The sequence below is a fragment of the Cebus imitator genome, unplaced genomic scaffold, assembly GCF_001604975.1.
Source record: "Cebus imitator isolate Cc_AM_T3 unplaced genomic scaffold, Cebus_imitator-1.0 Scaffold511, whole genome shotgun sequence".
NCBI lineage: Eukaryota > Metazoa > Chordata > Mammalia > Primates > Cebidae > Cebus > Cebus imitator.
In genome coordinates this window covers 603719-618523 of record NW_016107826.1, presented here as the reverse complement: position 1 = coordinate 618523, position 14805 = coordinate 603719, and the positions used below count along the sequence as shown (strand labels likewise).

General features: G+C 34.7%; 1 protein-coding gene across 10 annotated transcripts in view; it reads right to left on the bottom strand.

Moving 5' to 3' along the window:
• Positions 1-14805, bottom strand: part of LOC108292880 — a 168724-nt gene that overhangs the window by 124877 nt on the left and 29042 nt on the right. Inside the window, exon 6 of one of the 10 annotated variants that reach the window (XR_005197641.1) lies at positions 13774-13949. The exons of 7 other annotated variants lie outside the window; for them this stretch is intronic. The gene's annotated coding sequence lies outside the window, so the exon portion shown is untranslated. Of the gene's footprint in view, positions 1-2963; positions 3069-13773; positions 13950-14805 lie in introns of all 10 variants that reach the window. 2 more of the 10 variants (XR_005197640.1, XR_005197638.1) reach the window with 2 other exon arrangements.

Genomic DNA, 14805 nt, shown 5'->3' with positions numbered 1-14805 from the left:
TTTTTGAGATGGAGTCTCACTCTGTTGCCCAGGATGCTGTGCAGTGGCACAATCTCAGCTAACTGCAACCTCTGCCTCCCGGGTTCAAGCGATTCTCCTGCCTCACTCTTCCCCATAGCTGGGACTACAGGTGTATGCCACCACACCCAGCTAATTTTTTGTATTTTTAGTAGAGATGGGGTTTCTCCATGTTAGCCAGGATGGTCTTGATCTTCTGACCTTGTGATCTGCCCACCTCAGCCTCCCAAAGTGCTGGGATTACAGGCAATTTGAAGGCTTTATATGTTCATTCTAGTCATGGCTCTTAAGTGGAGATTTCTGTACCAGTAATACAAATCTGTGGTTCAACCAAGGAACATCTGGCTCCTCTCCTTTAGGCCCAGAGAGGTCCTACTTGCCAGCCTCATCGGCCTCGTCTTTGCCTCTCATTGGAGGCAGCAGCAGCAGGACCAGTGGTAACAACCTTACTAGTAGTTGAGTGGCAAAGAGAAACAGATAAACAAGGGGATAACAATGCTAACTGCCCCCTCTTAAAACGGATTTGTGGCATATTTCATACCTCAAGGCCTTGATTTGCTTTTTAACATTTCATTCACTGAGAAAAATGATGGAAATGCCTAATTTGATAGCAAGAGTTATTCAGTCCTAGAAACAACATTTGGTCAAACGCATGATAGTTTAGAACTGGAAGAAACCTTAAAGACTGGGTTATATCCTTCATTAACTATATAAGAAAACAGGCTTAGAAAGACTCAGTGATTTGCCTAAGGTTACTTTTCTTAAGTTTAATTTCAAAAAAAAAAAGCAGGGGGGACTAAATGATTTTCACATTTGTGTTTGACAACTTTTAAATTGGGAAAAAAAATGAAGATATGCCCAAACTTTTTAGATGTATTAAGAGCTGCCATTTTTTAGTTTTTCCAACATGCTGGCTTGAAGTGAATAAATAAGGGAAAAGGAATTTGTGATTCTGTTTAATAAAAAACAGAAGAGAAGCCTGTTAATCAATATACATAATATCCAATACACATAATATACATAACACTGCAGCAGTATTCATGACATCAAAAAATTCAAGGAATGAACATAATGGCAAATGATTGCTCAAACTTCTGGGAAGTTTTTTTCTTTCAGAGTTTACTGAAGAAAGTAGACAAAGCCAAGACCACCTATGAAGTAAGATATTCCCAGAAAATTATGTTTGAAAGAAAAAAAATCTATTTGACCGTTCTAAAAGGAAGGAAGAAATAAGGCTTTATGAAACACATTGGAAAGTCCCATCCTTCCCACCTATGCCTATCTTCATTAGTACAGATAAAATAATGAAAGACAAGGAAGGTCTCACTGGTTATGATACAAACTGCGTGGTTTGGTTTCCACTTGGAAGTAAACTAAATTTCCTAATAAAATGTTTTTCTTTTCCCATTGAACTGGGTGATTTCTTTGTAAATGATTGATACCATCCCAAAGAAGTGTGTTTACAGTTAAAATGGCTAATGACTCATATTTTGTTTTTCCGAATGGTTCCTTTACCATCTTTTCATTGTCTCTCAACCTTCCATCAACTACTTTAAGAATTCCCAGTGCCTCACATCTTTATTAACAAAGTATTACAATTCAGGAAGGAAAAGACGCCAAAACTGACCAAGACAGAAGTTGTAACTCTGTAGTACCACACAAACAGGAAAGAGAAAACAAACTAGTAAGGCAGACAAATATAATAACCAAGGAACAAAGTCCTTCAAGCCAAGCTCTAATGTCAGAGGAGGTAAATCTAACATTCACTTCATTTGTTTTTACTCTTGGAATGAATTCCTACTCTAAGCAAGAATAACAGCATCAATAAATCTAAAGTAAGACAAGAAATTTTGCGGAAGTTTAATTCTACCTTTTTTCTTCAAAATGCACAGCAATCTTAACACTAAATATCTTAACACATAGATAAGCTGACTAGTTAAAATATCTTACTAGACTGTTTAAAGACTAACTCTGATGGCTTAGGTGGAACAGAGATACATTGCCTCCTCAAAAAGCCCACAACTGACCCAAGTTTTTCTGCCAATATTTTTAATCTTCTTCATTATTTTAATATACTTACTGCTTTTCTAAAACATACTTTGCAACCAATCTTGCAAGAATTTATCACAATAAATTCAAATTTTTGACTTCTATCCCTAGGAAAAAAAGTTGTTCTAAATTTATTAAAATATAAATTATTTTGTTGCTTCTTTTGTATACTTAATTTTTATAAAATTCCTTGCATTTTTGTAAGTTTCAGACAACCAAGACAGAGAGAGAAAGAGAGGGAGGGGATTGTGCAACAGAATTCTGCCTCAGCCAACTCTCAGTAGTCTGTTGGCAGAAGGCCTGTGTGTGAACTATTTCCAAGACCTCAGTCTGAAAGGCAGCCAAAGGCTCCACAAAAGAACAGGCCCAAAATGGTTTATTACCTTTCACCTTTGACCTGTTGCCCAGCTACCTCATACTTTGTGAATTTAAAGTCCTATGAGAGAATTCTTTGCCATTCTGTTTACAAACAGCTTACTTATTCCACAGGAACAGTTTGACAGGGCATATCCAGATCACCAACCCTTAGGTTGTCGCAGAAACCATGAGCCTCAGACTCATGGTTAAGTGAAAACTGCAACATTTTGACTAGCTGAAATCAGTATTGCATTATGCAGCAATCATCAATCATTTAATTATCTTTATGTATATAGGTCACCAAAGTATCAATTCACAAAATGTGAAAGTAATCATACTAGAATCACAAATGGTATAAGTCATGGCTTCCACAGAAAAGAGAAAAAGCATAAATTTTCAACTGGAATATTACAAGTTAAGCACAACTATTATACTGTCGTATATCTTGCTAGATTTATCAGTACACAACAAAAATCACACAATCTTTCAGTTATCCATGTGTTTTCAAAACTCTAGTCTTTGTCGTAGTCAGACTTTACCTTACATTAGGCTTTTACCTGAAGAAATTACTTGATTAAATCCATTATCTCCAGCATGTTTGAACTAATCCCTCAAGGCTGATGCTTTGATCATTTTAGTGATTCCTTTAAAATAAATTAATTAATTCTTACAAATTATTAATGAGTACAAATGTAGCCAGATTTCTTTTTTAAACTGTGAAAATTGATGTTAAGAATGAATAAATTAGTGAGTGATCACATTTCAAAGGGTCATTTTTCAGTGGACTTATTTTCAGGAGTTATTTTCTGAATTTCCTAGCTGTACTCAAAACATAATTAAACTTACAAAAATACTATATGCACACAATTTATCAGAAATATCTACTCTCTGAAATAAGTACAGCATGAATGAGTTTTCTTAAGTCAAGAAAACTATATCATTGTATGTACATATATATTCACCACTAAGGAAAATTAATTGCCTTGATACTTCACAGCAGGGCAGCCAGTAGATAAATGGTAAATAATGGACTTTAATAAAAAAGAAAAAGAGTTTTCTTTTTTAATCTAAGAATGATCATGATGATGACGATGATAGGTAACATTTATTGAATGTACTGGGCACTGTTGCAAGTGCTTTACATCAATAACCTAATTTAATCTTCAAACCACTCTGAGATACCTATTATTATCATTTTTATTTTACAGAAGAGGAAGGTGAGGCTAAAAGAAGTTAGGATATACCTCTAGCAAGAGGAAGGCTTAAAATTTGGCCTTAAGCAATGTCATTTAACTTTACTGCCTCTCAAAACATAGCCTTTAGGCCAGGCACAATGGCTCATGCCTGTAATTCCATACTTTGGGAGGCCAAGGCAGGCAGATGACATGAGGCCAGGAGTTCCAGACCAGCCTGGCCAACATAGCAAAATTGTCTATCCCAGCTACTCGGGAGGCTGAGGCATGAGAATCCCTTGAACCCAGAAGGCAGAGCTGGAGTGAGCCGACATTGCATCACTAAATTTCAGCCTGGGCAACAGAGTGAGTGTCTCAAAAACAACAACAACAACAACAACAACAACATCCTTTAGAAAACAAAGTACAAAAGAATTCAAGTAAAATAACATGTTATTACTTAGAACTATAATAACATATACTGCTTTATAAAGCACCCTCACAAAAATTATCTCATTTCATTCTCACAACTACCCTGTGAGAGAATACTACCGTTAATTCCTATTTTACAGATGAAGGAGGTAAAGCTAAGAAAGATTATCCGAGGTTACTTGGCTAGTAAATAATAAAGTAAAGATGCCAATTCAGGTGTTCTAATACCATACCTTATATTTTTCCTACTATAATGAGTCTTTTTATTTCATATGCAAATCTTTTCTAAGGCAAAATATTATTCATTCAACAGCAATTAGAATGAAGAATGCCTAATATTAGATAAGAAATGGCAAAATAAAGTTATCTTTAACATTAAACAAAATAATATTATCATGAAACAGTTTAGTGAAAATAAATCTCATTTTCCATATTTAAAATCACATGATTCCTAGTAGCAAGATTTTCATTTTCCTTACTTAGTATCCATAAATACATTCTTAATTCAAATAATGAGGAAAAACAAAGAGGTAGGAAGGCCTATACGGAAGGCCTACACACAAAGGATTATCCTATGACCCAGCCAGGCAGAGAAGTTGATCATCCAGGAAACAAGTAAATTATGATCCAGCTGGTGTAAAACCTATACCAAAAGTACGACTTAAGCACCTCTATTGGTCCACCTCCTCTGAACATTTTTAAGGAGGTTCACCACCACCTGCATTATGAGCAATATTAGGATAGGCATATTACATGGAAGATCATTTCCAAAGTGGAATGTTCCTAATTCTTGGTTCTCCATTGTCACTGTTTGCCCAAAAGCCAAAAACTATCTGTTTCAGAAAACACAGATTTTAAAACAGGCATCTATAGGAGTTAGATGGTAGGCAATTTTAGGAAGCAGTATCTTTTCCAAAAGACTAAATATGATATCTGCAAAGCAGAAAGTATGTTAAGGAAAGTTAACTCATGTGTTACTAGAGCAAGTAGCTCCCCCAACCCCAGTTCTAACAACTAAAACTGTCTCCAAACATTTTTAAATGTCCCCTAGAGGAAAAAAATCACCCCCAGTTGAAAACCACTAGTTGATGCCATCCCTCCTGCTGAAAACTGAAAATGCAGAATTTTTTTAAATGCAATCATTTAAAGCACTAAACTGACAAGATAATGGGGAACTGTCATGCCAACTACCAGGTGAAGTAAAAAACCCAGTGTTTACCTTTCTGTTAAGAAGAATATCAAAAACCTAAGTCAATTTGCCTTGAGGACATTTGCCAGTTGGCAAACAAAAGCTTCAATTCTGAAACATCAAAGGCAAGGGGTTTAGGAATCAAGGCTCGAGATCCCATGTAAGATGGCACATAGAATATTCTCTCTGCATTAAGTTAGGCCTCAAAGGACTATACCTAAAATGAAACCTGCCCTCATTTCCCACCCACCCCAAGGATTTCAATGAAGGTTGTCTGTACACCAAGAGGAGCAAGGAGGAAAGAAAAAGAGAAACCGGAAAGGAGGGAAACTTCTGTCTAAAAATCTTTGGCCACAGCTTGGCCCTCATTAGGATTTACTGACCAGGTTCTCATCGCCTTGATTGATTGGGGAACTTCAAGCTAGGATTTTGTTTGAAATGATCCCAGTATACTTGGCAAAAGTAAATGCAAATTATTCTAAAGGTATATTGATTCTAAGCTTCCGGGACTCTCCAAATAATTTTGCAAGGTAAGATAACCAAATATACAAGGAAGCAAAGCAAGATGAGTAAAAACTTGCATAACTATAGGACAACTGAAACAGACCTATTAAGACTTCAGATGTTAGAATTATCAGATATAAAACTACACTTGCTATATTTAAAAAATTAAATGGCATGACAAAATATCTTCAGGGATAAAAAACTATAAAAAATGGGAAAGTAATTTGAAAAATAATCAGATGAAATTTCTAGAAATGAAAACACAATGACTGAAATTTAAAACTCAATGTATTGCATTTGCAGCAGACCAGACTCAGAAAATGACAGAACTAGTCAACTGGGGGACAGATCAGGAAAAAACTATTCATAGAGCAGCCTAGGAACCAGCATGCAGGAAATTGTAGAAAATGTAATATATGTTTATTCTTGAGTTTCAGAAAAACAGAATAAAGAATATGTGCAGAAGTAAATTCATATTTTATCAATGGTAACTTACAAACTTTTTTTTTAACATTTCTTAAATCAAGACACATCTCAAAACTGAAGGTTTCTTATAATTACTGTTGGCCAGGCAGCAATCATAATGTATTTGTGCCATTCATGTTATCCTCACTTCAGCTGACTTATGTGCATTATTGGTCGTAAATAAGTTGAGTTTAATTGTTGTTTAAAATGTCTTCAAATACTATGATTTGGCATTGAGACGTTATTGGTGATGTGTATTGCACTTACAAAAAGTTTGTTACAAGTGTATATACAAAGATGCATAGTCTGACATTAATGAAGAAAATATTTGTAATTGAAGTAGTGGCCGCGGTTCAATGGTCATTAGATTCCTGCAAAGCCAAAAAAGAGAAATGGGAAAAGAGGGACTAAGTACTTGACAGGACCTAAGAAATAAAAAATATTTAAGACTCTAGCTCAAAAAAATAAAATAACATTTTTATACAAAGTTAATTTAAAACTAAAGATAAGCGGGAACTTATTAAATGAACTAATTAAAGGAACAAATATAGGACATGATTATATGAGGAACCATAGATCAAGAAAATAAAAGTGAGAACTAATTTTCACTATGAGCTCACGGTCAGCCAAGGCAAAAAGGAAGATGGTACATTATAGTCATTTGTCAAAAGTTACATGTTCATTAGAAGACAGAAACTTTCATTAGCCCTAAATTAATATAAAAACTATCACAACTTCTAGTATGTTGAAGAATATATAATTATATATGGGTTGGGGCATTATATAATTTAATCTTGGAGAAGAAACAGACATCTCAAAATAGTTTTTATACTGTCTGCTATTATTTTCAAGTCTCCAGGCATCCTACTCTGGAGAATTTCCAAATAATCCTAATAAAGTATATGAAATCCTAATCTTAAAGTCTTAATCTCAAATATAAAATTAGAATAACTGTTAGAAATTTGTAATAGTCATGCAAAAAAAAAATGAGTTGTTCTGTAGGTATGTCTAATTTAATAATATCAGTGATATCAGAAATTATAAGAGTGACTACAAAGAGTTTGCACCTTCTGGGGGCCTTTTGATAAGAAAAAGTATACAAGCAGAGATAGATTGGATATTAAAGACTTAGCCGGGCGCGGTGGCTCACGCCTGTAATCCCAGCACTTTGGAAGGCCGAGGCGGGTGGATCATGAGGTCAAGAGATCGAGACCATCCTGGTCAACATGGTGAAACCCTGTCTCTACTAAAACTACAAAAAATTAGCTGGGCATGGTGGCGCTTGCCTGTAATCCCAGCTACTCAGGAGGCTGAGGCAGGAGAATTGCCTGAACCCAGGAGGCGGAGGTTGCGGTGAGCCGAGATCGCGCCATTGCACTCCAGCCTGGGTAACAAGAGCAAAACTCTGTCTCAAAAAAAAAAAAAAAAAAGACTTAGTAGGAGCAGTGTGAGGACAGTTTAGTAGGGCCAGGGGTAGGGAGGAACACTTAAGTCCCTGTAGAGTTAAGATGGGTTACACAGTTTAATAACAAATATCCCATAATCTCCATGGTTTAACACAACAAAAGTTTATTTCTCACTTATACTACATGCACAAAATTCATCAATGAGGGTCTCTACTTCATATTCACTTAAGAACCAAGGCTGACAGAGGTTCTGCCATTTTGTGGATACACCAAAAAGTACTGGTAACCTCCCCTCAGTCCCTCACAACCCCATCACCAGCTACAGAGTGGCTAGAGAATTAGAGGAGTACTTGGTTATTTGACAAGCATTAAGTATCTTTGTAACTATTCCCAGCTATTAGTGTTTCTATACTACAAAATGACTAAATGATTTGGAATAATCACAAAATAGAAACATCCACTATCTCTAAGGCTAAATTCATTTTACTGTATTCTAAACTTCTACTAAAGAATAAAAGGCAGTGGGTAGGCATTAATTCACACTTTTACCTCTTAGACAAACTGCTCTTTTTCTTTTCCTTTTCTCACACTTTTACTCCTGTGTATTTCTTTAAGTGTTAGTCATTTCTTTGTCCAAGCCTAGGTATACTGCAATAGTGTCCTAGTACCTACTTAACCTATTCTCTTTTTGTTATTAATTTCATTAATTTTGTCTTAACATCAGTTGTTAAATGTTTCATTCTACCCACATAATTTACATAATAATTCTCATACTGCTTGGGAGACAAGGTCAGTCAAACTCACTTGTACTTACCAAAGGAGATCACAGGTAATTTCATCTACAGAAGTCTAGGAATCTCTTTACACAGACAAGAGGCTGTCCCAAGAGATCTCAGAGCCTTCCTAAGAAGCTTATAGAGAGACAAGCTGAGTGGGATAGGAAAAATGCGTGGTCTTCAGATTTGGACAGACTGAGTTTGAATTCCTGCTCCAGCACTCAGTGGCTGTGTAACTGTGGGCAAGTTAGTTAACCTCTCTGAACCTCAGTTTCCTCGTCTCTAAAATGGACCTATGAATACAGAAATGAGAGAGAAGGTTTGTAAGGTATCTAGCTTATGATAAGTTTTAATTGAAAAAATTATTATTACTACTGTACATAGACTGATCAGTAAATAGAAGGGCAACCAATGTAAACTGGCACAGAAGGAGAGGAGTTTCTACTTACAGATTAAAGGGCATGGTGCTTAAAAACCCAATGAACTCAAATATCAAAATTTTCCAAAACTGTTCTCAAAAATCTCTAAAGAACAATATCAAAGAAATATAAATTATTTAAAGAGAAGCTTGGTTATTTTATCCACTGAGATTATCATAAGATTTATGTAATAAAAATTTACATAAAGCAAGTCACAGGGAAATGGTTTTTAAAAATCATTGGGTTAACAACCACATTTTGCCTCTTTCCTAGGCATCAACTCTGATCAGTAAACTACAAAAGAATAGGGTCTATAAGTGGTTGTGCATGTCATTCGTTTTCAGTACTGGCACAATATATATCGCTCAATAAATATTTGTTAATGAACAAATGGATGCCAGCTATTATCTCTGGAATTGATCGTTTCATTTCAAGGAAGTTGACTAATATGTTCTTTGATGATAGTTTGACCCTAGACAATTCTGTGATTTGTGACATAAATAATGGGGGATGGGGGATAATGACCAACTGTGATGGTTAATTTTATGGATCAATTTAGCTATGCTATAGTACTCACTTATTTAATCAACACTAACCTAGATGTTGCTGTGAAGTGTTCTGTAGATGTTGTTAGCATCTACAATCAGCTAACTTTAAGTAAAAGAGATTAACTTTTAATAATGTAGGCAGATCTTATCCCATGAGTTGAAGGCCTTAAGAGCAAAAACTGAGGGTCCTAGATGAGAAGAAATTCTGCCTCAAGACTGCAGTATCACCTGCTGTGTGAGTTCCCAGCCTGCCAGCCTGCCCTACAGATTTCAGACTTGCCAGTCCCCACAATTGTGTGAGCCAATTTCTTAAAATAAATCATATATGTGTGTGCGTAAGTGTGTGTATGCATATGCATATGTATATGCATATATATGTATTTTATTGGTTCTGTTTCTCTGGCGAACACTGACTGATACACCAACAAAAGTGTATATTATTTGAGGCTTTAAAGTACTAGGTAGACCTCAAAAGTAGAATGTACTAAATGCTATTATATGTTGCGGTAGACCTTTAGTTTCCACTGAAACAATGCCTTCTTTATGTTCTTCTTTTATATCAATCCAAAATGACTAATTCCAGCCAGCGTCTATCACTGTTAACAACTATGTCCCTTGAATCTCTGCATAATTATGTATACATTTCTCAGAATCAAAACTAAATATCATTGAATCTAATTAAAAGGGGGTTCTAAAAGAATTATTCTACATATTATCTGTAATATCAACAGCAAGGAGGCATAGAATCATACAGAATACACTTATGCCATTTTAGTGTTCATGTAATAAAAAGATATCATAATTCTGTACTCCCTACCTATTAATCTTTAGTTCCAACCTTTAGTATATGCCTAAACAAGAGAAATAAAGAGCTAATCAAATCCAGGCCAAGGAAGGATTTAACCAGAAATATCCAAAAAGGCCATAAATATTAATATACCAGATACTATTTAAAACCTGCTTATATCACCAGAATAGAAAATGTCAGTGTTAACATACAAAACTAGAATGGTAATACCAATGTAGTGTTGATATTGAGAAATACAATATACATTTACGTCATATGAGACACTTGGACCATGTTACAAAAATGCAAATGTTATTGTCTTGCACATGTCAATGGGAAAAAGGGAGAGAGAATCAGTGTCAAGGGTTAAAGTATAAATGGTGGAACATAAGTCTGGCAGATTTTATTGATACTGGACATCCTGACCCCTCTACACACTTACTTAGAAAAGTAAAAACCAGAAATTTCTTCTTAAATATTTTCCTTCAGTTTTCCTGAAGGAAATCTCCAGATATTTCATTTCCTCTTTCAATGACTGTCCTATTACTAAATTGCTCAATGGGAGCAATTAAGCATCAAGTTGACATTACAAATGGAGACACCCTAGCAATCTATTTAATCAACATAAACAAACAGTCAAACTAATTCAGTCAATTTCTGTAGCCAAAAAAATTATTTTTTGTCTCCTCCTTTCCCCTACTCTTCTTTGATTTCCACATCTTATGGTCTGGTCACAGCAACAAAAGCCCATTTTACCATATACTGTTTATCTCAGTATGTTTAAAGAATTACAACAATGCCTCTAGATACCAAATGTCCAGCTCTGTCAAAAAATAGAAAGTATCAAGTCAGACTGGAGAATGGCATTATTTTACAGTTCTAGTTCAGTTTATGGTCCTCTCACAAAACCTACTGAAGTTATAAAAGACTTAAAGTTTTTTCCTATAATTAATAAATTGGACTGGGCACAGTGGCTCCCACCTGTAATTCCAGCACTTTGGGAGGCCAAGGCGAGCAGATCATTTAAGGACAAGAGTTTGAGACCAGCTTGACCAACATGGTGAGACCCTCATCTCTACTAAAATAAAATTTAAAAAATTAGCTGGGCATGGTGGAATGGGCCTGTAATCACAGCTACTCAGAAGGTTGAGGTAGGAGAATCACTTGAACCCAGGAGGTGGAGGTTGCAGTGAGCCGAGACCATGCCACAGCACTCTAGCCTGGGCAGCAAGAGTGAGACTCTGTCTCAATAAATAAATGAATGAATGAATGAATGAATTGATGCTTTGTCTTTCCATTTCTAATTCCTTAATTTCAATCATAGCAGGGTAGTTTATATAGTTAAAAAAGTCTTTGGAGTATTAATATTTTCGTCATAATTTTAAATGAATGTAACAACTGGTTACATATACAATCATTGCCTACTCATGAATAAGACTTTAATCCCATAAAAAATGTTTAATAGCAATTTTTAACTACTAAGCACAAAATTAATAGACACAAATTATACATTGACTCTAAGAAACTAGTAGAGAAAAGGAAACCCTTTTCCCTACTCAAAAAGGTACCCTCCCTATTAATAACTATTAGAATGTTCCACATTTTTAAGTTTGCAACATCATAGCCACATTGCAAAATGGGTATTTTGGGGAAACTACATTTCCTTCAAAGGAAAACGTTTTTAAAATGCATAATTTCTCCATCATGCATTTTTTAAATAATAAGAATAGAAAACCTAACTGTTTTACAACTTAGGCTCAGCAACTGCCCAGGCAGCCTATAGAACCGATATCAATAGTTTTATGCATGTTGGAAAATCATTCTAAAGAATTTTTTTTAATCTGAAAAGTAACATCATCACTGTGGATTCCACCCTGAAACCCGGAGGCAGGAATTACATTGTGTTGCTAAAACGTTAGCAACTGCATTTCATTTTTTAAAAAGGCAATTTAGTTTTCCTGAAATAAAGAGCTGATTATATCTCTTATTACTGTTATAAGAATTTGATATATTACAAAGTGAAAGAGTTACAGCATGTGTCAACTACCAACCAGGAAAAATGAACCTGATTCATAATTCACTTTGAGAATGTCTAGTTAGTCAATCAAGTGATTTGTAATCATGAAGCCTGCCAGAAATTGAATGAGGAATGGAACACAGTAAAATTATTAGATTTTTTTTAGTATTCTTATTTTGTTATGTGACTTTTATTGCCATTTTTGATCACTGTTTCTCAGCAGCACAAATTAAATCATACATATTTACTTAGAAGTTTTTGACTATAAAATAGGTTACAGGTCTACAAGTTGAATGACCATAGTATGGAGTGTCTTCCTACAAAATTAAAGGTTTTAGTGTTTATAGCTTGAACAAGAAAAATTTCATTCCTTCCAATCCCCTCCATCCTCTCCCCATTTTATTTAAATTATTTAGTAAATATGCTATTTGTTCTAATTCAGTATATTTCTATAAATTCTAAAACAAATAAAATAATTTAAAAGAACCTAGTTAATATCAGTAACTTTAAGCTTCCTTTTAATATCTTCATTGTACAGTAATTCCTCAGTTAAAACTATAATATAATCTGATAATCAAAGAACATTTAACCTCTAATTAATACAATCCAAGTAAATAGACAAAATATAAAATCAACTTATAGTGTGACATATTACTAAAGGGGTAATGTGATAAATGAGTATTTTTTAAAATGTAAACTACTGAACCATATGTGAATGTGCCATTCTGACAATACTGGCCATTATAAGCTTTTTCATCAGTACTGCATGACATAGAATTACACAGCTTTAAAGTAAAGTGAACTTTAAATACGATAACAAATGGACTCCTCCTTTGATTTACTCCTCATAATTTTCAAGCAGAAGTGTCCTTTTTCCAACTTTAGGCTGATTATAATACAAGATCTCCTTAGGGAAAGTAACAGAGTTCTTAAGATCTATTATACTACTCATATTGAAATCTAATATTTATTTTTAAAATACAGCTATATAAACTTTGTGGGCAAATTTCCAATAATAAATGTTTGGTTTTTCAAAATAACAAAATTCCAGACACACATTATACATTGACTCTAAGAAACTAGTATAATTATGGTGAGACCTTGGGAAAGATACTGTTTTCCACACTGAATATTCCCTGAAAAGTGTAGCAGCACTCCACTTAGGCATTCATGTTATCACCACTATCACACCAACTGCCAGAATCACCTTTTCTTTTCTATTGAGCTTATTCAATCATTCATTCCACAAATGCTCATTAAGCACCTACTCTTGCCAGGTATTGTGCTAGAAATTGGGGATAAAAATGAATTTAAAACATAGTCTTTGTACTTGCCCTTGAGAAATCTATAGTAAGAAGAAGACTAAGTAAATAAGAACAATGAAATACAGGCTCTAGAAGAGATCTACATCTTGGAAATTTCAGTGACAGAGGTCAGTAGTCAAGAAGGACTTCAAAGTGTTCACCAAGCTAAATCTTAAATGAAAGTTGGTACTTATCAGGGAGCAAATAGGAAAGACTATAATGGTAAGAAGGAGAATATGAATGAAGACCAAAGTGCAAAATAGCTTATCATGGTGGAATGAATACAAGCTATTCAGTTTAACTGGGGTTTAACATGTAAGAAGTACATACAATGTTGGGTGGTAGGGGAAAAGGCTGCCAAAAGCCTCTTTCAAAAACATTTCATATTGATGATCACATGGTGTCATGTACTTGTAGGATAAGGATCCTGTCCCTCATAGCTACAAGTAGTTTTGACTTCAGTGAGCATCAGTCCTACAAATCTTTGACCTTGGAATTTGTTTATACTGTGAAAGAAGAAAAATTGAAAGATAATGCCAATTACCAAAAAAAAAAAAAGTTGGGGGGGAGGACACCAGCAAAGCAAGACTGTGAAGAAAATTTACTTTGACAATCTGACAATGGCAATAACTCAAGTGAAAGCAACTAGAATAAAGAGGGCCAAAGCAACATAAGTGATTGTAACAAGTTACTTATATATACTCACATATATACATATACATACTCCATGATTATATAAGATTTGGTCAAATTATAAATGAAATTAGTACAGTAAAATGAAGTTATGATTATTAAATTATATTATGTAGATATTCTACTGACTCTTGTAATAATATTAAATATATAGAAGTCAAGCACTATGTCTCTGGAATAGCAAACTTGCAACAAGCATTAACAATGGCCACCAGTTGATAGACTAAATAATCTATTTGAAAATGGAAGAGAATCTTTTCAGTGTGCTTATCCTGAAATTTCCTAATATCAGTAATACATCCATGGTGTTTTTGTTTTCTGTTTTTGTTTTTGTTTTAGAGACACAGTCTTGCTCTGTCACGCAGGCTGGAGTGCAGTGGCTCGATCTCAGCTCACTGCAACCTCCACCTCCCAAGTTCAAGTGATTCTCTTGCCTCAGCCACCCAAGTAAAGCGTTTTTAGTATAGACGAGGTTTCAACATGTTAGCAGGCTGGTCTCAAGCTCCTGGCCTCAAGTGATCCTCCCACCTCGGCCTCCAAAGTGCTGAGATTATAGTCATAAGCTACCTCACCTGGCCTAGTAATACGATTTTAAAATAAGTATACAACATATGTGATCAATATGTGACTCTTTTCTAGTCAGTATGTATTCAAATAAGAGTCATGAAT